Below are 27,783 nucleotides of genomic sequence, written 5' to 3'. Positions count from 1 at the left end.
GTGTTTGGGTCCTAGCCAACCAGTCCAGAGAAAGTGCCATATTTCCTCACACAGAGTTCGTCTGCTTCCTCAGGAAAATACAGTGAAGTCACAGTGATGTCTCACAAACTTCCTGTTCTTTTCCCCTCTAAAGTATTCTCTTTCCTAAAGATCAGTGAGGTGCAAATTCTCGCCCTTGAAAAGAACTTTCCTAAGGTGCCTTGCACCCCAATCCCAAATCACAGCAGAAGCTTTCTCAAGGGGTGCAAATTCTTGAGTAATTCTTATTTAACCCCCCTCCCCAGTATCCTGAACACTGAGGATAACTTTTCAAATTGGAGGTTTAACAATATCACACAGATGCAAAAGGAATATTTAGAGGTAATCTCCCTGGGAATAATACAAATTTGGCTTTGTAAAAACTGTATATTAATGAACTCACTTTTTTTTTGACAGGCAGAGTGGATAGTGAGAGAGAGAGACAGAGAGAAAGGTCTTCCTTTGCCGTTGGTTCACCCTCCAATGGCCGCCACGGCCTGCACACCACACTGATCTGAAGGCAGGAGCCAGGTACTTCTCCTGGTCTCCCATGGGGTGCAGGGCCCAAGGACTTGGGCCATCCTCCACTGCACTCCCGGGCCATAGCAGAGAGCTAGCCTGGAAGAGGGGCAACCGGGACAGAATCCGACGCCCCAACCGGGACTAGAACCTGGTGTACCGGCGACACTAGGCGGAGGATTAGTCTGTTGAGCCACGACGCCGGCCCATAGAATACTATACAGCAGTAAGAAACAATGAAACCCAGTCATTTGCAACAAGATGGAGGAATCTGGAAAACATCATGCTGAATGAATTAAGCCAGTCCCAAAGAGACAAATATCATTTGTTTCCCTGATCGGCGACAACTGAGCACCAAAGGGGAAACCTGTTGAAGTGAAATGGACACTATAAGAAACAATGACCTGATCAGCTCTTGTCCTGACTCTAGATGTACAATGTAATACTTTATCCTTTTTAGTATTTTTGTTGTTGTTGTTGTTGTTCTAGTACTAGTGGTTGAACTCTGTAATTAACACACAATTATTCTTAGGTGTTTGAATTTGAACTGAAAAGTGATCCCTGTTAAATATAAGAGTGGAAAAAGAGAGGGAGGAGATGTACAATTTGGGACATGCTCAATCGGACTTGCCCCAAATGGTGGAGTTAGAAATGTGCCAGGGGATTCCAATACAATCCCATCAAGGTGGCATGTACCAATGCCATCTCACTAGTCCAAGTGATCAATTTCAGTTCACAATTGATGACTCTGATAGGTCTAAGAGTCATAGGGATCACACAAACAAGACAAGTGTCTGCTAATACCAACTGATAGAATCAAAAAGGGATAGAAGGATCCAACATGGGAAGTGGGATACACAGCAGACTCACAGAATGGCAGATGTCCTAAACAGCACTCTGGCCTCAGAATCAGCCCTTAAGGCATTCAGATCTGGCTGAAGAGCCCATGAGAGTATTGTACGCATGGAAAGCCAAGACACCATGGGAAAAAAAAAAAAAAAAAGAAGACCTAAATGAAAGATCTCTGCGAGTGAGATCCCAGTGGAAAGAACAGGGCCATCAAAGAAGGAGGTACCTTTCTCCAAAGGGAGGAGAGAACTCCCACTTTGACTATGGCCCTATCGGAATAAGATCAAAGTCGGCAAACTCTGAAGGCTTCCATAGCCTTGGCAACTCATGACTAGAGCCTAGGGAGATTACTGACACCATAAACAAGAGTGTCAAATTGTTAAGTCAGCAACAGGAGTCACTGTGTACTTACATCTCATGTGGGATCTGTCCTTAATGTGTTGTCTAATGTGCAGTGATGCTATAACTAGTACTGAAACAGTATTTTTACACTTTGTATTTCTGTGTGGATGCAAACTGATGAAATCTTTACTAAGTATATACAGAATTGATCTTCTGTATATAAAGATAATTGGAAATGAAAAAAAAACTGGTGTTAAATTGGAAATGGCATAGAAAATTAATTAATTTTTTAAAAATATCATGTAGGATCTCTGTCTTTAATGTGCTATACACTGTTATTTAATGCTATAACTAGTACTCCAACAGTATTTTTTCACTTTGTGTTACTATGTGGGGGCAAACTGTTGAAATCTTTACTTAATATATACTAAACTGATCTTCTGTATATAAAGAGAATTGAAAATGAATCTTGATGCGAATGGAAGGGGAGAGGGAGCGGGAAAGGGGAGGGTTGTGAGTGGGAGGGAAGTTATGGGAGGGGGAAGCCATTGTAATCCATAAGCTGTACTTTGGAAATTTATATTCATTAAATAAAAGTAAAAAAAAAACTGTATATTAAAGAAAATTCAAAAAGATTCATGAGGTTTATGTGAATCCTAAAAGACCCCTTTACTTCCAGGATTCTCTACTCCTTAGCTATTGCTATTATTTTAGTCTTTTTTTAAAAAATAATATTCTAAATGGTTACTCTCCTATTATGATTTGCCCTCTACTTGTGCATAGTTTCCTGTGATGAATCCTGAAGTCCAAAAATCAAGAGTCACTTTGCCACAATGGTGACATGCCAGTATACTCCCAGGGAATCTCAGATCCATGTGCCTCAGCCAACTTCCTCCAGTGAACTTCATCTCATCCCTATGCCAACCTCCACCAAAAATGAACATGTAATTGTTAAGACTTCTCTCTGGAGGGGACAAGGATGCTGAAATATCTGCCCCTGGGATTATAAACTGCTTTTAATCTGCCATTATTAGTAGAATAGTGAAATTTAAGTAATCTCATATCCCACCCTAGAACCACATTTAAAATCAGGCCATCACTATTTTAACCATACTGTCAGTAACATACATAATGAATTTAAGTTTATATAAGCTTTTCTATAAAAGCTCAATGCAACATTAAATAATGTGATCATTTCCCTCATAAGAAAAAGTGAAAAGCAACAGCTATAGCTGAAATTTTCTTCATATCCCTTGGGAATTTCACACTTGGAACTGTATATCTCCTCATATTATTTCCAGATGTTAGATTCTGAAGGAAGAGGATGAAGAGGAACAAGAGAGGATGTCATGCCTGAACTGCCATCACCAAAGAGTATGTGAGGTAAGAAAGTGGCAAACAGTGAGAACTCCACATCTCTTGCGTACAACTGGCATGGTGTGCCCTGATTTTTGTTTTAATCAATAGCAGCATCTCATGCTTAACTCTAAAGTTAGTTTTAACAACAGACCCAGTAGGCCAAACTTAGAGTTGGAAAGTCAAGTTGGCATTCTGGGCCCTTGTAGGGGGATGACATGTAGCATCAGGCACAATGGAGGTCTTCTGGCTTGATGGGTGCCAGAAAGGCTTAGTTACTGCTGACCTGGCAGTGTCCAGTTTCCTCCCAGAGAAGCCTTCTCTAGGTACTAGCTTGGTCTGCAGGAGGCCCTTGTTAAAATCATGTACTATGGGGCCGATGCTGTGGCATAGCGACTAAAGCTGCTGCCTGCCATGCCAGCATCCCACATGGGCGCCAGTTCAATCCCAGCTGCTCCACTTCTGATCCAGCTCTCTGCTGTGGCCTGGGAAAGCAGTAGAAGATGGCCCAAGTCCGTGGACCCCTGCATCATGTGGGAGATCCAAAGAAGCTCCTGGCTCCTGGCTCCTGGCTCCTGGCTTCGGATTGGCACAGCTCCGATCATTGGAGCCAACTGGGGAGTGAACCAGAAGATGGAAGACTTCTCTTTCTCCCTCTCTGCCTCTCCTTTTCTCTCAGTGTAACTCTTTCAAATAAATAAATCTTAAAAAAAAAAAGACTAAAGAACTTTAAATAACTGCAGAATGTCATTCCTCCCAACTAGCCTAAAGGAACGTTTCAGCCCTAATCTAACATCTCTCAAGAGTAGAGGGTAAGTCACCTTCTCAGTCCATTAATTTCTTTAAAAATATTTTATTTATTTGAGAGGTAGAGTTACAGACAGTGAGAGAGACAGACAGAGAGAGAGGTCTTCCTTCCGTTGGTTCACTCCCCAGATGGCTGCAACAGCAGGAGCTGCGCCCATCCAAAGCCAGGAGCCAGATGCTTCTTCCTGGTCTCCCAAGTGGGTGCAGGGGCCCAAGGACTTGAGCCATCTTCTACTGCTTTCCCAGGCACATTAACAGGGATCTGAGTCAGAAGTGGAGCAACCAGGAATCAAACCAGTGCTCATATGGGATGCCAGCACTGTAGGCTGCAGCTTAACTATGCCACAATTATAGCCCCTGCCCATTAATATTGAGCAGGTTTGGAAAACCACAAACTCAGGACCAGTGTTGTGGTGCAGTAGGTTAAGCTACCACTTTTAATGCAAGCAATTCATATGGGAGTGCTGGTACACTTCCCAGCTGCTCTGCTTCTGATCCAGCCTATTAAAGTGCCTGGAAAGGCAGCAAAAAAAAATGGCCTGAATATTTGGGTCCCTGCTACCTATGTGGGAGACTGGATGGAGTTTTGGCTCCTGGCTTTGTCCTGACCCAAACTCAGCTATTGGCAGATTTCAAGGAATGAATCAGAGAATGACAGTTTGTTCTGACACTCTACCATTTCCAATTGATTAAAAAAAAAAATCCTACAAACTTGCATAGGACATGAAAATGTAGGAAACAGTCTGACCACCCAAACGGTCAAAAATCTCTCTCTCAGCGTAAGTGTCTCACTTTCTGGCAAGGCTTAGGAAGTATTCACGACCACCTGGTGATCGTAGCCCTGCCACACAAGGAATTAAGACTTTGTTTTCATCAGGCAACAGATACCTAGAAGATGCACAGAAGCAAAGTGGTCCCTCTTAGAAGTGTCACATATTTTGTCTTCCCAAGGATCTGACACAATTCTACTTGCCCACAGGGCAGCTGCAGTGTCAAAGGGACTCCATCCCACTCACCATGGTCACAGCTAGGATTCTCACAGGGACTGTCACTGTAGAAAGTTCTCAAGATGGCTAAGCCGGCCCCTGCAGCTCCCATGTGCCCTGTTGCTCTCCTTTCTCTGTACAGTGGAAATGTCAGCAATTAGCAGCACCCTGAGATGATGATGTTTAATCGTTCTTCTACCAGCAATATGACCAAGACCAGATATTCTAATATACAACTGTGGGCTGAACATATTAGAAAGGTAAAAAATGGCTACCACTCATAATCTGCCAACTGTTAAAATTGCATGAGATAAAATCTTATAAAGAAGGGTTGGGAGAAATATCCTTGCCCCTCACAGAGCAAGAGAAACAATGCCAAGCCACTACAGGCTGTGAGAAAAAGGGTGGCACCACTTCCATGTTGCTTTCAGCTCCTATCTCCTACTGTCTTTGAGGACATATTAACCACACATCAACTGCACTGAGAGCTGTCCTGCTCAGGGCTGCTTTCCCTGGAAATAGCAGCACAACCAGGACCATTTCATTAGATTGAATAAAACAGACTTTAGAAATTATTGCATCCAATCCTCTCACTTTATTAAATTAAGAAGTCGAAACTTAAGAAAAATTTCCTGAGGCTACATCATGAATTCATGCCAGAGACAGGGAGCAGGGTCTACCATCCATTCCTGCCTGTGCTCTCTCCACATGGTACATACTTGATTGTGTGTGAACCAAGTCACACTAGCCTTCACACGTGTACCTTTCTGGTGTAGCTGCAAGGAACTGCACAGCTTCTGCACTGCTGAGTTTTTCTTTTGATTTGAAGCAGGACAAAAAAGTTCAGAAGCATATTTTCAAAATATCTCTCTAGGGGCCAGCATTGTGGCATAGTGAGTGAAGCACTGCCTGCAGTGCTGGCATTCCATGTGGGCACCAGTTCAAGTCCCAGCTGCTCCACTTCCAATCCAGCTTTCTACTACGGTATAGGAAAGCAGTAGAAGATGGCCCAAGTCCATGGGCCCCTGAACCTGCATGGGAGACCTTGAAGAATCTCCAGGTTCCTGGCTTTGGATCAGCCCAGCTCCAACCATTGTGGCCATCTGGAGACTGAACCAGCGGATGGAAGACATCTCTCTCTCTCTCCCTCTTCACTTCTACAACTTGGCCTTTCAAATAAATAAATCTCAAAATGTCTCTCTAGGTTCCACAAAAATAAGGCAAAGATCAGTGACTGAAGAATATTTCTAGGGCCAAGGCTATGGCTCAGCAGGTTAATGCCCTGGCCTGAAGCACTGGCATCCCTTATGGGCGCCGTCCAAGACCCAGCTGCTCCACTTCTGATCCAGCTCTCTGCTGTGGCCTGGGAAATCAGTGGAAGATGGCCCATGTCCTTGGGCCACTGCACCCACATGGGAGACCTGGAAGAAGCTCCTGGCTCCTGGCTTCGGATCAGCGCATCTACAGACTCTCTCTCTGCCTCTCCTCTCTCTGTGTAACTCTTTCAAATAAATAAATAAATATTTTTTTTAAAAAAAAGAATACTTCTGTCTCCAGAAGAAATGACTCCGATTTGAGAGGCTGACAGGTTGGGTGGGTGTGGGTGGAGAGATTAGATGGGCAGCACTTGGACTATTTTCACTTGTAGGAATTTGTGATAGATCAAAGCCATGGAAGACAGAGAAGGAAAGTTGCAAAAATCATAATTGGGAAAACTGGCTTGTAGTCATTTGCAAAACTGTTGGAGATCTTATGATAATTAACAGTACTTGCTTCTCCTAACATACACAGAATTAAAACCTCTTCACTATGGGACTTAGGTTCAAGTGAATTTTGCATGAAATTGGCTCTTTAAGACTCAAGTGATAAACTTACCTCTCATTCTAGAACCTGAAAATTTATTTCATTGTTGTCTTTTACTATTTCATTGTAAACACATTCAAAGTTGAAGATCAATTCAATAAATCCTTCAAGGATTAAACATGGCACCCACCCAATAGTCTGTTCTTTCTGTAATCAATCTCAAAACTTAGAGATTGTTACAACTTTCCCCTCAGAGTGTGTACATGCCAAAATTGAAAATCAATATATTATTCTTCAAGGACATACAAAAACAGACATTTTGAAGCTTAAGAGGAACTATATGAACTGGTCTACTGAGATCCAAACTGCAAACAACAGATCCAAAAATGTAACAAAAAATGTTAATGTTTTAAAAGGAGAAGATCCTTCAGTAAAACTAGAATTAACCAAGGTTTGGTAAATGGTTAGCCAAATTGCTTCTCTCTCAGGTGCTGCATAGCTGAGTGGGAATGAGGTTTTAAAAGTGTGCAATACAGCAGATGTTCTTCCTTTTGATTCATGGTTCTTTTTAAATGTATCTCCCCTCTATGTTTCATATAACATGCTTGGTCTTCTCACTTGCAATCAATTGGTAGAAATTCCTGTTTTTCTGAGTTTCATGATCTACTTCTGTAGGCAGAATTTTCTTAACCATGGTACTTCCTGTATGCTCCATGGGACTTTTACAGGGTATAGGGGAGAGAAAAATCAAACTTTGGTCTATATATACATATATATATATATATATAAAACCTTGTGATTTCTAAACCCTAAAATTGCTCTTTTTAGCACATCTAATAAAGATTGACACATCTTCCAAAATAAACTCGCTCTTCATGTCCTACCTACCTTTTGTGTGCCCAAACTTTTAATGCATGTAACTATACGTATTTAGGAGTCTTGAAGCAGGTGGATTGATCCCTAGCTTCTGATGCTGAAGACACTTTGATCCTGAAGATGTTCTGTTTTTCTACATGCTTGTTTTTTTAAATTAGTCAACATTTTTGGTTTTGAAGACCTCTTTCTTATTCTCCACTCACTCATTTGGATGGCAACCAATTCTTAATAATTCAACATCCTCTCTTACCACCTGGATGATATGCCCAATCTTAGAACTGTTTATTTAAGTCTTCCTGTTTCTAAGTTGTCTATCCCATCTAAGGGTTTTATTTTTTTTGGGGGGTGGGGGGGATACTCTATCTCTCAAGGTGAAATTTTTCTGTTGAACACATGTGGATCTTTTCCAAATACCCACGGTGAGGAGAAAGTCAGTGAAAATCTAAAAGCTATCACCTGGCTCCCACAACACCATCTCTCCAGATCTGCTTCCTGCCTCACCACCTGAGACAGAATCGGGTCATTCCTAGCCACTGGAGCTTCATTGTTACCAGTCTATTTAGCCTTCCCTGTATCTCTGTCAATAATAATTCCCCAAATCATTCAATTAACTTCATGGCTGGCTGACATGCTGCGCTATACATGAAAAGCTTATCTTTCCCATGGTTTCCACAGAGAATACTCTTCAAAAATATGTTGTCTAAGTCAGTTATCTCACAAGGCAAGTTCCTGTGGTACAAGCAACTTCTCTTATAACCTAGAATCCATGGATTCAGTGTGACATTTTCTGGAAAGAGCAGTAATAACTTCCATCAGTGCCTTGAGAGAATTTATAATCTAGACAGTTAGAAATGATTCTCTTTAACATCTCACTCATTTTACAGGGATGTCATATCTGACATTCTGGTAGCAGGTTGTGGTAGTTAAAGTCATGAAGTGTTTTTCTTCTCCATCTGAGAAATAAAAATGAAGCTTTGACTTTCTGAATTTTAGTGTAACAGTTTCTTTCATAATCTCATCAACTTTAGTAACTTTTATTTTATTGCAACCATTTTCACATATAATTCCAAAATGGCATGATGTATGTTGCCAAGTATTTTATTCTTTGTTAATAAACTGCATTTCCTTCTCCAAAGGCTTCTATGCCTACAGCTTTAGGGTTATGCATAAATCTTAATTGGAACACAAAACTTTTATGTTTAAATCAGAAGTTTTATAGGTATCACTTCAATATTTTGAATTATTTTTAAATACATGAAAATTTTAATAGTTACATTTGAGCATTTATAAATCATTATCAGAGCATACCAAATCAAAAGGAAAAAACACCTAAGGGCTAACTTATTACATGAGATAATTAGAATATCTTACTCTACAGAACAGTGTGAAACAAAATCCAAAACTAATGGACCAAGTCTCATGAGCATATTGTTTTTAATAACAGAACAGGAAAACAGATACTCAAGGCTTTTCAATGTAGCATTAGTAAAAGCCTTTCTATAATAACAGCATCTCCTTTCATAGAGCTGACTTGATTTTCCTCCTGTCTTTCTGTGTCGAATATCTCCCATAACTGTTCAACCAGGCAATTAATATTAAGTGATGGGGTCACTTTTCTATTAGAATATAGGCTTGGGGCCATTGCTATGGCGTAGCAGGTACAGTCACTGTCTGCAGTGCTGACATCCCATATAGGCGCCAGTTCAAGTCCTGGCTGCTCCACTTCCAATCTAGCTCTCTGCTACAGCCTGAAAAAGCAATAGAAGGTGGCCCAAGTCCTTGGGCCCTTGGGCCCATGTGGGAGACCCAGAAGAAGCTCCTGGCTCCAGATTGGCTAAGCTCCAGCCATTGCCACCATGTGGGGAGTGAACCAGCAGATGGAAGACCTCTCCCCTCTGCCCTTCCCCCCCCCCTCCCCCTCTCTCTCTGCCTCTGTCTCTGCCTCTCTGTAACTCTGCCTTTCAAATAAATAAATAAATCTTTTAAAAATATATAGGCTTCTTCCTTCCACTTAAACTTAAAAAGCTAAGGAAAAAATATAGAGTGGAATGTTTCTAGATGTGTAGAAACAATTCAGTAATACACAGTATCTTTTATGTTATACTTTTCAAAAATGTGTTTGCAAGGCAGAGATGGACACAGAGTTCTCACCCTCTGGTTTACTCCCAATATAACCACAACACCTGGAGGAAAAACATGGTAGGAACCTGGATTGGGAATTCATCCAGTTCTTCCAAATGGGTGGCAGAAACATGACTGCTTGAGCCATAATCTGCTGCCTCCAATGGTCCACCTTGGCAGGAAGCTGGAATTGGGAGCTAGAGTTAAGGATCAACCCAGAATGTACCATATGGTACTTAAGCATTTTAATCACTAGGTCAATGCCTGCTAATGCCTTTTCGTTACATGTAAAAATATCTCACAGTTTTGGCTGATAGATCCATTACTTACTAATGCTATACTGGCTTTATTATGTCTTCCAAGATTCTATCAAGACCAATCCTACTGTCACCATTGTCACTCAATATAGTCCTGGAAGTTTTAGCCAGAGCCATCAGCCAAGAAAGAGATATCAAAGGGATACAAATTGGAAAGGAGGCACTCAAACTATCCCTATTTGCAGATGATGCAACTATATATACAGGGGAACCAAGAGACCCACTAAGAGGCTACTGGAACTCATAAAAGAGCTTGTTAATTTTATATCCTGCTAATTTACCAAACAAATCAATACGCTTTGTATACACAGACAATGCCATGGCGGAGAAAGAACTTGTAAGACCAATCCCATTCACAATAGCTACAAAAAGTTAAATACCTTGGAATAAATTTAACCAAGGAAGTCAAAGATCTCCACAATGAAAGTTACAAAACATTAAAAAAAATAGAAGATATAAAAAATGGAAAAATCTTCCATGTTCGTGGACTAGAAGAATTAATACGCAAATTACTGAAATTGATGTTCATACTGCTGAAAGCAATTTACAGATTCAATGCAATCCCAAAAAGAATATCAACGTTTCTAGCTCTACCATTAGGGGTAAGTCTGAGTGAGCATGTGCTGAACTGTACATCTCCCTCTCTTATTCCCACTCTTATATTTAACAGGGATCACTTTTCACTTAAACTTAACTAAGAATAATTGTGTGTTAATTAAAGAGTTCAACCAATGGTATTAAGTAGAACAAAAAAAAAAAACTAAAAGGAAGAAAATAGTAAGTTGTTCCTCGACAGTCAGGACAAGGGCTGATCAAGTCATTGTTTCTCATAGTATCCATTTCACTTGACTTACCCCAATGGTAGAGCTAGAAAGGTACCAGGGGATTCCAATTCAATCCCATCATGGTGGCATGTACCACATGCTATCTTACTTGTTAAAGTGATCAGTTTAAGTTCATAATTGATCAAAAAGATAGGATTAAGTGTCAGAGGGATTACATAAATAAGACCAGTGTCTGCAAATAATTGATAGAATTAAAAAGGAGAGAATGATGCTACATATGAACCAGGATAACAGCAGACTCAGAATGGCGAAAGCCCTAAACATCACTCTGGCCTCAAAATCAGCCCTTAAGGCACTCAGATCTGGCTAAAAAGCCCATGAGAGTTTCGCAGGCATGGAAAAACCAAGACATTGTGGCAAAAAAAAAAAAAATGACCTAAATGAAAGATGCTGTGAGTGAGATCCCAGCAGAAAGAACAGGCCATCAAAGAAAGAGGTACCTTTCTCTGAAGGGAGGAGAGAACTTTCACTTTGTCTAAATAAGATCAGAGTTGCTGAACTCAAGAGGCTTCCATATCCTTGGCAGCTCATGACAAGAGCCTCGGGTGATTACTGATGTCATAAATAAGAGTGTCAATTGTTAAATCAACAACGGGAGTCACTATGCACCTGCTCCCCATGTAGGTCCTCTGTCCTTAATGTGTTGTACTATGAGAATTAATGGTAAAACTGCTACTCAAACAGTGCTCTATATTTTGTGTGTCTTTGTGGGTGAACTCTGTTGAAATCTTTACTTAGTATATACTAATTTGATCTTCTGTATATAAAGATAATTGAAAATGAATCATGATGAAGAATGGGATGGGAGAGGGAGTGGGAGATGGGATGGTTGTGGGTGGGAGGGAGGCTATGGGGGGAAAAGCTGCCATAATTCAAAAGTTGTACTTTGGAAGTTTATATTTATTAAATAAAAGTTGAAAAGAAAAAAAAAAGAATACCAATGGCATTCTTTTCAGATCTATAAAAAGCAATTCTAAAATTCATATGGAAACACAAGAGACCCTGAATAGCTGAAGACATCTTAAACAACAAAAACAGAGCAGGGGTGGGGGGTGGCACTGTGGTGTAGTGGGCTAAGCCTCCCCCTGCAGTACCAGCATGTCATAAATGCCATATGGGTAATGGTTCTAGTCCCAGTTGTTCCTCTTCTGAGCCAGCTCTTTGCTATGGCCTGGGAAAGCAGTGGAAGATGGCCCAAGCATGTGGCCCCCTGCACCTGAGTGGGAGACCCAGAAGAAGCTCCTGGCTTCGGATCAGCCCAACTCCAGATGTTTTGGCCATTTAGGGAGTGACCCAGTGGAGAGACCTTTCTTTCTGTCTCCACCCTCCTATCTCTGTAACTCTACCTCTCAAACAAATACATTAAAAAAAAACTGAAAAACAAAGCTGGAGATATCATAGTATCAGATTTAAAACATACTACAGGGCAGTTATCATCAAAACAGCCTGGTACTGGCACAAAACTAGATGCGAGGACCAATGGAACAAAGTAGAAATTCCAGAAATCAACCCACGCATCTACAATTAACTTATCTTTGATAAAGGACCTAAAATCATTCCCTGAAGCAAGGAAAATCTCTTCAATAAATGGTGCTGGGAAAATTGGATCTCCACATGCATAAGTATGAAAAAGACCCATACCTTATACCAAAATAAAAATCCACTCAAAAATCAAAGACTTAAATCTATGACCTGATACTATCAAATTACTAGCAAACATTGGGGAAACTCTGCAAGACATTTGTGTAGGCAAAGACTTCTTGGAAAAGACCCCAGAAGGACAGGCAATCAAAATCAAAACTGACAAATGGGATTACATCAAGCTGAGAAGCTTCTGTACTGCAAAACAAACACTCAGCAAAGCAAAGAGGCAACTGAGAGAATGCGAGAAAATATTTGCAAACTACGCAACTGATAAAGGATTAATATCCAGAATCTATAAAATGCTCCAGAAACTCAATAACAACAAAAACAATACAGTTAAGACACAGGCTAAGGATTTGAGCAGGCATTTTCAAAGGAGGAAATTCAAATGGCAAAAAAAAAAAAAACCACATGCAAAAATGCTCAGGATCATCAGTCATCAGGGAAATGCAAGTCAAAACCACAGTGAAGTTTCACCTCACCCCAGTTAGAATCAGTCTCATAAAGAAATTAGTAAACAGTAATGCTGGTGAGAATGTGGGATAAAAGGTACCCTAATCCACTGTTGATGGTAATGTAAACTGGTGCAACCATTGTGGAAGACAGTATGGAGATACCTCAGAAATCTGAAAATAGATCTACCATATGACCCAGCAATCCCACTCCTGGGAATTTACCCAAACAAAATGAAATCAGCATATGAAAGAGTTATCTGTACCCTCATGTTCATTGCAGCTGAGTTCACAAGAGGTAAGATACAGAATCAACCCAGATGGTCATCAACTGATGAGTGGTAAAGAAATTTTGATTTTTATACACACATACTATGGAAGACCACTCAGCTGTAAAAGTAAATGAAATTCTTTTGCAACAAAATGGACACAACTGGAAGCCCTTATACTTAGTGAAATAAGCCAGGCCCAAGAAGATGGGTACCATATTTCTTCTCTGATTTGTGGTCACTAATAGAGTACCTAAAATACAATGTATTGGAATGCAATCGACATTTGAGATTCTATGATGTTTTACAGCCCTGTCTCTGCTGTGAGGAACAGTGTTATTTTTTCTTCCTACTACTTGAACTCTTAGTGTAGGGTTAATCTTATGACCATAAAGTAAATTGAAAATAGATATTTGTAAAAATTAAAGAGTGTGAATAGGAAAGGGAGGAGGAAGAAGAGTGGGTGGGCACATGGGCAGGAAGGATGGTAGGGTGGAATGTATCACTAAGTTCCGAAATCTGTATATATGAAATACATGAAATTTGTGTACCTTAAATAAAATCTAAAAACAAAAAATCCACAAAAATCCAACCCTAGTAGTGCTCATATCCTGAATTCGTCCCACAATTGAACAGTCTAGTTACCCCTGCCTACTTCCTTTGAGCCCACAGCCTTTTCTCACTGTTCAGCTGCTAATCTTGTCAAATATTTACCCTGTGGTAAGATTATCACTATGATGACGGTGAATACATGTTCTGGAAAAGAGGATGTTAAAGTAGAAAGACTGGACATTTCATTACAGAACCAACCACATCTTTTACCAACCATAAGACTTGGGGAAGCCAGTGCCGCGGCTCAATAGGCTAATCCTCCGCCTTGCAGCGCCGGCACACCAGGTTCTAGTCCCGCTCGGGGTGCCGGGTTCTGTCCCGGTTGCCCCTCTTCCAGGCCAGCTCTCTGCTGTGGCCCAGGAGTGCAGTGGAGGATGGCCCAAGTGTTTGGGCCTTGCACCCGCATGGGAGACCAGGAGAAGCACCTGGCTCCTGCCATCGGATCAGCGCGGTGCGCTGGCCGCAGCGCGCCGGCCGCAGCGGCCATTGGAGGGTGAACCAACGGCAAAAAGAAGACCTTTCTCTCTGTCTCCCTCTACTGTCCACTCTGCCTGTCCAAAAAAAAAGACTTGGGGAAGTGCTATGGTCTGAAAGCTGAAGTCCCCCAAAAATTCTGAAGTTAAAACTTAATTACTAATGTGGTGGTAATGAGAGAGATGAGATCTTTGGGAAGTGATTAAGTCATGAGGACTTTGTCCTAACGAGTAGGATTTGCCCCTACTTATAAAAGAACCAGAAGGAAGTAGCCTCCTTCCACCACGTTGTGACATGACAAGTGTAAGGTGCCATCAGCAAGGAGCAGAACCTTGCCAGGCACAAATCTGGGCATTTGGTCTTGGAACAAGTTATTTATAAATCACTTAGACTAAGGTATGCTGTTAGAGCAGCTCAAATAAATTCCAACAGAAACCAGAAACTCACTGGAATCCTTGACACTCAGTTTGCTAACAGGTCAGAGAAGAACATCACAACAGTGCTTTTTTAACCTTACTATGTGTGATGATTAAATAAAGCAGAAAAAAAATTTTTTTTAATTGTACAAGGTGGCTTCACACTTTTAATTCCAATTGTCTACAAGTTTTTTGCTCCAAGTCCTTACACTGCTTCCAATCCTGCTTCCTGCTAATGCACACTTGGGAGGCAGATGATAGCTCAAGTACTTGGAACCATGACACATATGTTGGAAACTGAATGGGGTTTCAGGCTTCTGGCTTTGATTTGACCCAGTTCTGGCTGCTGCAGACATCTGGAGAGGGAAGCAATGAGTTGAAAACCTCTCTCTATCCCTCTTCCTCCTCCACTTGATTCCATCAGTCTGCCTTTCGAGTACCTATAAAGTAAGAACTGTTATCGTCTCTATTTCATGGATGAAGAGTCTGTAGCACGTAGAAGCTAGGGCATGTATCAATCATGCCATTAGAAAGCAACAGAACCAAGCTAGGAACCTAGCCAGCCTGGTTCCCAGGGCCACAACACTCAGTTTAATTCCACTGCATTACTTTCTATATAGCTAAGTGAACAAAAAGTCCTCTTGTGGAAGCATTGTGTTTCAGATGTGCAATTTACTATTATACCACTGGGAAATCATCCCTTCCCTATCCATCCTAAAGTAGTACATTCTAGAATTGCCTGTTACGACCCAGACAGTAATCGCAGATTGTCTCCCTGGGGATGAACACTCCATGTAATTCTCACCCTCTGTAACCACTCCTCCCTAATAATTATAATTGAAGATCACTCCCAGTACAGAATTGGCCCATCATTACCCTTTGACAAGAATTTATCAAGGCATTTTCTCTACAAACTTTGTAAGCCAGGATCATGTATTTTGCCACCATAGCACTCTCTGGGTATCAGATTTCTTTCATGATCAGGCTATAAATCGGCATGTTATGGTCTACAGGTTCTCTTTCTGCTTTCCTCCCACTCCCATCTCCCTAGGAGTTAATTAAATTAGGGCTGCCATGTTGGAAAGTCAACAAAGTGATAATCTGCTTAACTGTCATTCTAATAGATGGAAGGAATTCTTAAAAGGAGTTGTGAAAAATACAAGCTTCTAGTACTCCATGTGTAAATATAAGTATGAAATTTATGAGACAAATTTAGGGAGCCGAGTTCACAATACCTTTCTTAACTATATGATAACTCTTTATATGTCTACTATGCAAATTTTAGGGCTTCTTAATAGTTATCTATTACTAAGATTTCCATAAGCACAAAACATCTTCAAGGTAAACTTCTGATTAAAGTAATAAATGACAGGGTGCCTAATACATTGAAAATTCCATTGAATAAAATTTGAATTGTTCAATTCAGTTCAAATGGGAAAGATAGTAATATTTGACTTAGTAATGATTGTCAGTTTTATCCAGCATGTCAATTAAACCTCAAATTTATGTCATGAAGTTTCTTTGCTACTGTTCATTGAGAACAATGCAGCTTAGAGGAGACAAATAATATGTCCATTAGGAGATCTGTAATTTGAGCCTTGGCTTGATTCCATCAACAGAACTGTAGTCACCATGCTCCCCAAATAGGCCCACATCACCCTACTAGATAAATCACCCAGCCAGAGTTTCCCATCACCTCACTCAGCAATTCCTTTGCTCTGTGAATGCCACTGGAAATCAAAAGTACACCCATATTTGTGGATGATTTACCATAATCTTGTAGCACCTGTTCACAGCACAGGAAAAAAAGAAGTTGCTAGACTTCATTCAAAATAAGTAAAACTGCAAATTATATTTAGAATAATTAGCAACACAGGATCAAGGCCATACTCTAAGATCCCCCTTTAAACAAAATTAGCTTTTTAAACGACATCTCTCTGAAGAATGTTTAGATTTTAGGCATGAAATCAGCATCACTCACACTTTGCTGCAATTGCCTACTGAAAGCAATAGAATCATCCTCCCATCACAGCCAGGAGTGGGCACCCTTGACCAGACCACACGTAGTCTCTGTTCTCCCCCTGCCAACACTGACCCCTCATCTGTTAACATGTGCAGCTCCTCTGAGCCTGGGTCTGCAATCTGTAAAATGGAATTAACCATGTATCACCTTCCACAAAGGTGTGCAAAGATCAAATAAAAATGTATCTGCAAAGTTACATAGGAAAATAAATATAAGTAAGTTAAAGATGCAAAGAGTTGTATCATAAAACCAGAAGCTCAGGGTCCAGTGCTGTGGCCCAGGAAGTTAAAGCCTCAACCTGCAGTGCAAGCATCCCATATGATTGCTGGTTCGAGTCCGAGCTGCTCCATTTCCAATCTCTCCCTGCTAATGTGCCTAGGAAAGCAGCAGAGGATGGCCCAAGTCCTTGGGCCTATACTCCCACATGGGAGACCCGGAAGAAGCTCCTGGCTTCATATCGGCTCAGCTCCAGCTGTTGAGGCTATTTGGGGAGTGAACCAGCGGATAAAAGACTTTCTCTTTCTCTCTCTCTCTCTCTCTCTCTCTCTCTCTCTCTCTCTGTTTCTGTCTCTGTCTCTGTCTCTGTCTCTACCTCTTTCTGTAACTCTTTCAAATAAAAATAAATCTTAAAAAAAATCTCAGAGTTTGGAACAGCATTCTCGTAGATAAGCTATATTCCAAAACTGCATGCAAGGAATCAAACCTAGGTCCTTTTACAAAACATCAGATTCTGCATAGTTCTAGTGTGGTCACATTTAATTTTTGCACACTACTGTTTATCTGCCTCACAAAATTTCTCTTTGCTTTTTAAAGTCTCAGAAGTTGGTTACAATTTGAAAAGCTATGTGAAAGAATTTTTTTTTTTGCTTTTTTTTCTGCTCATGGATCTATAGCATAGTTCCACATGGTAGGCCCAAATACTACTAAATAAACAAATGCAAACAAATGTACTTCAGTGCTAACATCCAAAAGAATTAAAGTCCATGTATATACTGCACTATTATATTTGGAGCTGGATGGTTTATGTACACTACTTCTGTAAGTATCAAAAAAATTTAGAAAAAGATTATACATTACCCACACCATAAAAAGTTTTTGATAGCTGAAATTATAATCACTAGTTGCTATTTATGGAGAATTACAAACCATAAATTTTTGCTAATCTTTATAATAAACATACCAAAATGGTATTATTGTTTCAGAATTTCAATCCTTTTCATAGAAAATTATATTTCACAGTTTGAACATAATATATTTTTACTTTTATTTATTTTCATTTATTTGAAGGCAGAGAAACAGAGATAGACAAGAGATCTTCCATCTACTGCTTCACTCCACAGATGCCCACAAAAGCCAAGGCTGACCTACATCAAAGCCAGGAGATGACAGGAACCTAAGTACTTGAGTCTTCATGTACCATCTCACAGAGCACACAGCAGGAAGAAGCTGGAATCTGAGCCAGGATTCAAACTCAAGCACTCCATCACAGAATATATGTGTCCCAAGTGGTGCTTTAACCACTGCACCAAGTGCCTGCCCCTTTCTTATTATAAAGATGAGGATGGGCCGGCGCCGTGGCTTAACAGGCTAATCCTCCGCCTTGCGGCGCCGGCACACCGGGTTCTAGTCCCAGTCGGGGCGCCGGATTCTGTCCCGGTTGCCCCTCTTCCAGGCCAGTTCTCTGCTGTGGCCCGGGAAGGCAGTGGAGGATGGCCCAAGTTCTTGGGCCCTGCACCCCATTGGAGACCAGGATAAGCACCTGGCTCCTGTCATTGGAACAGCACGGTGCGCCGGCCGCAGCGCGCCTACCGCGGCGGCCATTGGAAGGTGAACCAACAGCAAAAGGGAAGACCTTTCTCTCTGTCTCCCTCTACTGTCCACTCTGCCTGTCCAAAAAAAAAAAAAAAAGATGAGGATGAAGAGCTTCGAGTCAATGACGACCAAATTCCCATCAGTCATCCCTGGAATCACTCTGACATTCTCTGAGTCCTCACCTTCCGACTGTGCCATAGGAACCAACAGGAAGATTAAACAGAGAACACATTCAAGTAAAGACGTGGTTTTATCCAATATGTGAGAACACAAAGACAGCTAAGATTCTGATTCCTGACATTGTAGTGGGACAAAACAGTTATTAAGAGCATTCAAGAATTTCCCAAACACCAGTAGGGTTGCCCAACAAGACATATCTGTAAACAAACAAATTTGGAAGAGAAGGAGAAAACAGGTCTATTCATCCGAGGACTTCTCATAGGCTTTATTTAATACGCAGGCTCACTCCTATAAAAACACTTAGATCAGCTTCTTCAAATTTATTTCACTGGAGAGCCTCCTTTAAGAGCTGTTACCATTTAGGTGAGTTGCACTAACCTCAATTCAATGGCAGGTAAGAGACCCACTACTGGTGGATATTAATGTCTAGTGTGCAACTTGGTAATGATTTAATACAAAAAGGATTTTCCACATAAACATATCAACAAAATTCTGTGTGATTAAAAAAAGTACTAGAGGCAGTCATGTCACTTCTCTGGTTTTTGGCTTCATGAATCTAAGTATTATTGCATAGCTGTATAATGCATCTTATGGGAACAGTTTTTCTGAAAATAAGACTTAATGAAAAATAAGCTCTTGAATTTAACACCATGGGAAATAATTGTCTGATTAGAACCTGACTACAATATTCATAAAAAGTATCTCCTTGTAAACACTTGGTTTAATAAATTTCCTACTTAAAATATGAATTAAATATATAAAGGTAAGATGTTCCTGCAGAAAAATAATTTCCTAATGAGCATAAGTCATGCAGCCTATTTAGCAGAGTTATTATAGTTATTACCAATAAAATCGGCCTCCCATTTAAATGTGGAGAAGCAGCAATGGCCCCAGTACCAATTATACATTATCCCTAAATTACATGCTGAAACTTGGCGGAATCATGCCAAGATGTAATCAGAAGGAATCATGAGGTGAGCAATTTTCAGAGCTCAATTTAATTCAACATCTTTTAAACTGCATCCTCCAAGATCATAATTACATTTAGTAATCGGTTTGATTGGAGGGAGAAAAAACCATACTGCTTCACTGACCACCATTTTACATACTTGTTGGAATAGCATGGCACATGATGCCACTCAGGATAAGGCCAAAAGGTAAGAAGAGCAGCAACACAGGAATTCCTTTAATTCTGGTGTAGGCAACATAAAACACGGGGCCTATGCTTTATAACTGTCTCACAGAATACTTTTATTTCTATTTATCACAGCAATTAGAGTATTGGTTGACCAGAAAGAGAACAGGCTGATGAGCAGAATAAGGGGTTGAACTTGTGAATCTGCCTCATACAATCTCTGTGAAATTAGGCAAGATGCTTAGCTGTTACTATTTCTTTAGATTTAAAGCAGGATTTATGAGCTTGTTTTACAGAATTTTGTGGAGAGTTAAGTGTTAAACATTTATATATATGTATATACACACATACATTTATATATATACACCAATATACATGTCACGTATATTTATACTGTATAGTTCTTCATGTGTATGTGTCCATGTCCTAGAGTTGGAAGAGAGTTTTCTACTCAGACACCCAGGCAGGGATGAGGCACCTGGAGATCAGAGAGTAAGTCAGTGAGAAAAGTACAACCAGAGAATCCCAAAGCAGACAGAAAAAAGACTCAGTGTCATTAGCTACTAAATCAACCAAACTGCCTGACCAATAGCCTTTTCATAACGTGATGAACTTCTTTGTGCTTCTCCAATGGGAGTCTTCCACCTGAAAACTTGGCAATGTGCCACCCAGGTCCTCCTTCATGTCTAGCTGGGCAAACTTGACAATCCCAGAGAACTTTGCAGTAATGCTATCAAGGAGATGGAGGCTGATAAAAATAATATTAAAGGTTATTTCCATTCTAAGATCCTCTGCTTATTCTGTGATTTGATGAATAGATTTATTCAAAATAATATATCCTAGGCAATTTTTTAAAAGATTTATTTATTATTTGAAGGGCAGAGTTACAGAGAGGCAGAGAGAGAGAGAGAGAAAGAGAGAGACTTCCATCCGCTGGTTCACTCCCCAGATGGCCACAATGGCTGGAACTGCGCTGATCCAGAGCCAGGAGTCTCTCAAGTGGGTGCAGGGGCCCAAGGACCTGGGCCATCTTCTGCTGCTTTCCCAGGCCACAGCAGAGAGCTGGATTGGAAGTGGAGCAGCTGGGACTTGAACCGGTGCCCATAAGGGATGCCAGCACTGCAGGCAGCGGCCTTACCCACTATGCCACAGTGCAGGCCCCTATCCTAGGCATTTAATATTTACTCTCTGGAACAGTCTGCATGTTCCTTTGAAAACTCGTGTTGAAATCCAGTTTCTGGGGCTGCTGTCGTGGAACAGGTTAAGCTGAAGCCTGCAACACTGGAATCCCGTATGAGCACTGGTTCAAGTCCCAGCTGCTCCAATTCCAATCCAGCTTCCTTCTAATGCAACTAGGAAAGCAGCAAAAGATAGTCCACGTGCTTGGGCCTCATCCATCCATGTGGGAGACCTGGTTGGAGTTTCTGGCTCCTGGCTTTGTCCTGGCCCAGTACTGGCCATTGCAGCCAACTGGGGAGTGAACCAGTGGGTGAAAGATCAATTTCTTTTTCTGTTTCTCTCTCTCTGCCTTCCAAACAAATAATCTTTAAAAAAAATAAAGAAATCCAGTTGCCATGGAACCTTTAAGAGCTGGAGCACCACCATTGTTATCACACTAATGCCTTTGTGGTAAGTGCAGCACCTCTTGCCCTCTCTGTCTTAGGTGCCTCTGCTTTTACTTCCACCATGTTATGACACTGAGAAGACACCTGCCAGCACCAGCCTCTTTGACGTCCCAAACTCCAGAACTAGGAGCCACACAAACTTCTATCACTTATCAGTAACGAGTGTGTGTTGTCCTGTGACAGCATCATCAAACAGAGTTGCTCCAATTTCAAGTTTGATAAGGTAGATTTTATCGATCCCATTTTGCCAGTTAGGACAGAGGTTAAAAAATCCCACCAAGTGGCCCACAATCCCGTAGCCATGCATATGACAGAGGCTGAATGTAACTACACTGTGCTTTTCTCCAATATTTTTGCTTGTAACACCCAGAGATACTACATCTGTATCGTGTCTAGAAAGCTATATGCATGGATGAGGAGCAGCAGAGGGGATAAATGAAGCGTATAAATAACGTGTGAGAACCAGAAGTTTGTGCTTCACACAACTGATTTTTGCTTCATGGGGTTTGCTCTCAATCTGAACTCCTTATGAAAATGGAACATTTTTTCAGTGTGAAGTGGCATTGCTTACATGCATTTCAAAACAAAATGTTGCAGATTTGGAGCAAAGTACATTGTGTGGCTATTTGAGGTAGATGTAATTCAAACTTAGAAAACTACACCTATTCTCATAACTTAAGGAATTTGATCTCATACTTTTGATTCCATGCTGGGTGGCAGAGTGTATACCCAGGCAATGCAGCTGGTTTGCTTCACCATATGTTGCCATGCCAGGAGTGGAGTGTGGAGACACAAAGTATTGACTAATTATTTTTTCCATTAAATCATGATGGAGGAAACACATCTGCCTCCCAGTTATGTCTGCATCATGGCACTGCCATGCCCAGAGAATGAGAGCACTCCCTGAAGGACAGGGAAGAGCCCATAAACCAAAGTGAATAATTACAGACTGGTAGAAAAACAATCAGAATATGTGAAAAATATGATCATCAGTGTTGACTGTCATACTACTACAGACATCTATAGAGGAAACTAACTTATATATTGGTACATTTGACAAAGATTTCTCTGGAATGCATTTTCCATATATTATGATAATGTCTTAGGGGCACCTGCTGTGGCACAGTGGGTTAATGCCCTGGCCTGAAGCACCAGAATCCCATATGGGTGCTGGTTCTAGTCCTGGCTGCTCTTCTTCCAATCCAGCTCTCTGCTATGGCCTGGGAAAGCCGTAGAGGATGGCCCAAGTCCTTGGGCCCCTGCACCCACATGGGAGACCCAGAAGAAGCTCCTGGCTCCTTTCTTGGGATTGGCTCAGCTCCAGCCATTGCATCCATCTGGGGAGTGAACATCAGATGGAAGACTTCTCTCTCTCTCTCTCTCTCTCTCTCTCTGCCTCTTCTGTGTGTAACCCAAACTTTCAAATACACAAATACATCTTAAAAAAAAATGATCAAATCAATTTCTTCATGGAGCTATTTAAGGAAATTAAAATATTATTCTGCAATTCAAAGTAAGTGGAAAAGATAGTTTAAAATGGCATTTAGGGCATTACTTTGAATTGAAAGAAAAACAAGGATGCACGATGTTCATCCTTAGTAGGCAGACAATCTGCAGAGAAAGAGCTCTTGCTGGGTATTTGCTCAGCAGTGAGGTGCATTTCTAGCACTTGGTCATTTCATGTGTCCTCTTTTATTAGCCAGGCGTTCACTTGGAGTATGTCTCGTTTCCAAAATATGTGACTTATTTTATGGCAGTTGGCAGGCCATGTAACTCAAAAAAAAAAAAAAAAAAAAAAAAAAAAAAAACAACAAAACTGGTGTTATACCACATGTGTTACAACAGTTATTGGCCAAGTTAACACAGACCAATCATTTCTATCTGGACCAGACAGCATACTTGGCGGGGGGGGGGGGGGGGGGGGGGAGCGGGGGGGGGGGAGATGTCAAATACTGATGCTTGCTCTCACTCTTTCTTTCAAATAAATAAATCCTTCAAACCAAAAGCAAACATGACAAATGCCCGATTCTGGTGGAAACAAGCATGGTTCCATCAATCCTCAGGGAGATCCTGAGTACCCACATTTTCATCACTGAGTAGTTAATTAATACACCCCTCACTGATTAACTGATCATGCCTGTTTCTGTCTACCAGCATCAGTAATTGACTTTCCTTTCCTGTTTAATTTTTTCTGACAAGGAAATGAAAACCTCTCAACTTAAATCATTTGCAAAATTTAGTACAGGTGTAAAATAAGTATTAATGTTTGATTTTTTCATATTTGAGAATGGTTATGAACAAGTTCCCTCTAAGAAGGAAACAGCTAAACAGCAGAGAGAAATATTCTGATGAGTTTCATTTTATTTGTGCATTACGTGGGCTGAAGAGGATCAAAGTTCAACTATACCTGACTATTTATACCTCAAAAATCCAGCTCATAAATTCAGTTCAATAGCTAAAATAAGAACTGTTAAATGTGAAGTCATTGACATTTACGTTTAGAGGCTGGTAGCAGAATCTTTCCCTTCTCATGATTAGGGCAAAGACCGCACTGATCATTTTAAAGTTCATTTGAACTTTCATGAATCGGCCATTTACATATTAAAATCTAGTGAACCAGAGCTCAGAACGTGCACCTGTGATAGACAGGTGATGGGGTGTTTGTCAGAGACTATGGTGTCTTAGAAACATGGAGACCATGATGCTAACGTCCTGAGGGAAGAGGAGGAGGAAGGGGCACATCCATCAGCTGTGCTAGAATGTGAACAGGTTGCAGGGACCTGGGCTTGAGGTACAGACCTTCCTCACGGTTGTGTCCTTACCTGCAGCATCGGGCAGACTCCGGCAACTGTGCGTGTACTCATAAATGCATCAACCACATTTTGATAGAAATACTACTCAAGGGGCTGGCACTGTGGTGCAGCAGGTAAAGCTGCCACCTGAGATGCTGACATCCCATGCTAGCACTGGTTCAAGTCCCGGCTGCTCCACTTTCAATCCAGCTTCCTGCTCAGGTACCTGGGAAAGTAGCAGAAGATGGCCCAACTATCCAATTCACTGCCATAACAGAAGTGTGAGATACTGCAGTCTGGACAATGCTGCAATTGTGATTAAAAAAAAAAAACACACACACAAGAGAGCCTCCGTCGAGACTGACCATCAACCTTACCTCCCCCGGTTGTCAGAGAAGAGATGGAGAAAGTATTAGCTGGAGAAATGCTATCAGTCACTCCCACCTCCATGTTCTGGACAGGCAGAAATGCCTTGCTGCCTTAGCATCCCTCTGCCATGCCAAGTGGTTCCAGGCCAGAGCCAATGGGCTGAAGTCCTGTGTCACTGTATCAGGGTCCTGAGAAACCTGTGCACCTGTGTGCCCACCTGGGGTCCTCTCAGAGGATGGCCTCTGGAGCTTCTGTGCGGGAAGTCCACTGGCACAGCCAACAGACCCATGGCAAGGCATCGTGATGCCAAATGGTTCTGGCATTTACGGTTTTTGTGAAAAGGAAGCCACTAATGGTATCGGGCATCTAGACAGACAGCAATGGGAAGACATCACACAGAGTGCGCAGCACACACTGCACCTTGCAGTGTTTGACCAGTTCCATAAAGTCCTGGGAGTGGACCCCCTGCCTTCTAAGATGTCCAAGAAACTAAAGAACGAAAACCCCATTGACTATGTCATTCAAATCCCCACCCCCCAGGACCACCTACACCATTACACCCATGAAACGCCCAATGGAAGAGGATGGGGAGGAGAAGTCACCCAGCAAAAAGAAGATTCAGAAGACAGAGGAGAAGGCTGAGCCTCCCCAGGCCATGAACGCACTGATGAGGTTGAACCAGCTGACTGATGCCAGGACTGCAGTACAAGATAGTTCCGCAGACAGGCCCCGTGCACACGCCCATCTTCACCACATCGGTAGAGGTGGATGGCAATTCGTTGGGGGCCTCAGGGTCGTCCAAGAAAAATGCCAAGCTGCACATAGCCTTCAAGGCGTTACAGGACATGGGCTAGCCCACGGGCGCCGAAGGCAGAGACTCCAGCAAGGGGGAGGACTCGGCTGAGGAGACAGAGCCGAAGCCTGCGGTGGAGGCCCTGCTGCCTGCAATGGTGGCCCTTCTCCCTATGGTAGAGGTCGTCTCTACCCCCAGCGCTGCCATGGCCAAGCAGGGGCAGATCCTGACTAAGCATGGCAAGAACCCAGTTAGGGAGCTGAACAAAAAGAGGTGTGGCCTCAAGTACGAGCTCATCTCAGAGACCAGGGTAGCCAAGACAAATGTTTTGCCGTGGAAGTGGAGGGACAGAAGTTTCAAGGTGCTGGCTCCAGCAAAGAGATGACAAAAGCCTATGCTGCGCTGGAGCAGCTTTTTGCTGATGCCCCTCTCGCCCTGGAAGCCAACACAAAGACAGCCCCAGTCCCTGTCGGAGGCAGGCCCAAGTTTGCTGCCAAGCCGCAAGACCCTGGCTTTGGCATGGGATGCCCCATGCACAACGAAGTGCCCCCACCCCCCAAACTTCAAGGCCGGGGCTGAGGAGGGAACATCCGCAGGAAAGGGCAAGGCAAAGGATTTGGTGGCACCAACCACGCAGGCTACATGAATGCTGGCACCGGTCACGGAAGCTACGGGTACGGAGGCAACTCAGCGACAGCAGGCCGCAGTGGCTTTTTCAGACTGCTACGGCTATCATGATTTTGAGTCTTCCTAGAGCATCTCAAAGTACTGCACACAAAATCAACTTTTTACTCCAATTTCCTCCAACTCCAAAACCCAGTGTCTGTGCCATGTTCCTGTGCTTCACTGGGTTTCTCAACCGTGTCCACTGTGGTTAGTCTGAAACTCAGCCCGCAGAATTGAAGACAATGGCAGTTTTTATCATGATTTGCCTTTAAAGTTGGTCATATTGAAGTTCACAATAAGTGGAAAACAATTTTCTCAGAGAATGTATTTTTTGTGCATAATTGCACAGAATTCTAGAGCCAGCATTGTTCAGCATCAAGGCAAAAGCCCACCTTTGCTTTCTATGGAAAGCATTACTTTATTTAAAGAGACAATGACACATTTTAATCTATCTTTTTTTTTTTAAAGATTTATATTTTATTTATTTGACAGGCAGAGTTAGTGTGAGAGGTAGAGACAGAGAGAGAAGTCTTCTATCCGTTGGTTCACTCTCCAGATGGCTGCAACGGTCGGCGCCTTCAGGCCAAGGCATTAACCCACTGTACCACAGTGCCAGCCCCAATCTACCTTTGTCTTAATTTACAGCAGATTTTGTATGAATTTTTAACCTTTTAACAAATCCCCAAACCTGGCTGATGCCTTTGACAGCGATGTGAGAGATTCACCAGGTCTGAGTCCACAGCAGCCGGCGTTTTCATTTTGTTGTGATGAGCATGTACCATGTTGGGGATGCATGGGGAACTGTACTGCGTGCTGAGTTCTCCTGCCTTTTGTAAATGCTCTGGTGGGTTCTTGTCTGGGGATGGGACACTCGTGGCTGCTCAGCTAGAGTGAACTCTCAAAGCCATCACATCCATGCCTCCATAACTAGTGCAAGAGACAGGCTCCAAAGGGTGGATAACGTCAGTCAGCTGCAAATGCATGCAATTCTAGATGTCTCTGCCCCTCCCCCCTTAAGTGAGGTTTTAAAATGCTCAAGCACAGAGCCTGCCGAGTTCCCCCAGGGAGCTAGCTTCCGCAGGGCCTTGTGCTGGGTGCGTGGCTGCCACCCACTCCAGGGGCCACGAAGCAGCTGAGTGCAGAGGCACTTGGAGTGATTCTGGCTCCCAGCGGAGCCCCGTGTTTTCTTGCAGGAACCCTCCTTGGAAACGATGGCTTTGGCTCTGATCAGCAGATCTCTGAGAGACAAACTCCGCCTCTGTGTTGGACATGCAAGATTTAGCATTGATTCAGGCAAAAACCAAGTAACATGGTTACTACACGATCTGTTCCCACAGGTTTGAAACGTTCAACGAGACTTTTTTAAACTTTGATTGCATGAAGTATTCTTTTTAGAAAGTTATTGATTGAGAATAATGTCTTTTTATACCAGGAAATAGTTATCCTGAATGACATTTAAAAAAATAAAGGGGAGGGGAAGTTTCCAAGCAATACATGCTAAAGTAACAAAAAACAAACAAACAAAAAAAAACTGCTTGGACCCTGCACCCACCTGGGAGACATGGAAGAAGCTCTTGGCTTGGCCCAGCCCTGGCTGTTGCAGCCATTTGGGGAGCGAACCAGCCGATGGAATATCTCTGTGTCTCTCTCTCTTGCTCTGCCTTTCAAATAAACATTTTTTT

At 42.0% G+C, this 27,783-nt stretch overlaps 1 long non-coding RNA gene and 1 pseudogene across 1 annotated transcript in view; one reads left to right on the top strand and one right to left on the bottom strand.

Moving 5' to 3' along the window:
* LOC133773942 (uncharacterized) overlaps positions 1 to 27,783 on the bottom strand; it is a 502,478-nt gene that overhangs the window by 461,099 nt on the left and 13,596 nt on the right. The window lies entirely within an intron of this gene.
* LOC133773812 (interleukin enhancer-binding factor 3-like) lies at positions 19,844 to 26,189 on the top strand (annotated as a pseudogene).

Source organism: Lepus europaeus, chromosome 14, assembly GCF_033115175.1.
Source record: "Lepus europaeus isolate LE1 chromosome 14, mLepTim1.pri, whole genome shotgun sequence".
NCBI lineage: Eukaryota > Metazoa > Chordata > Mammalia > Lagomorpha > Leporidae > Lepus > Lepus europaeus.
Note: the sequence above shows the minus strand (reverse complement) of the source record. Positions and strands in the feature narration are given on the sequence as shown.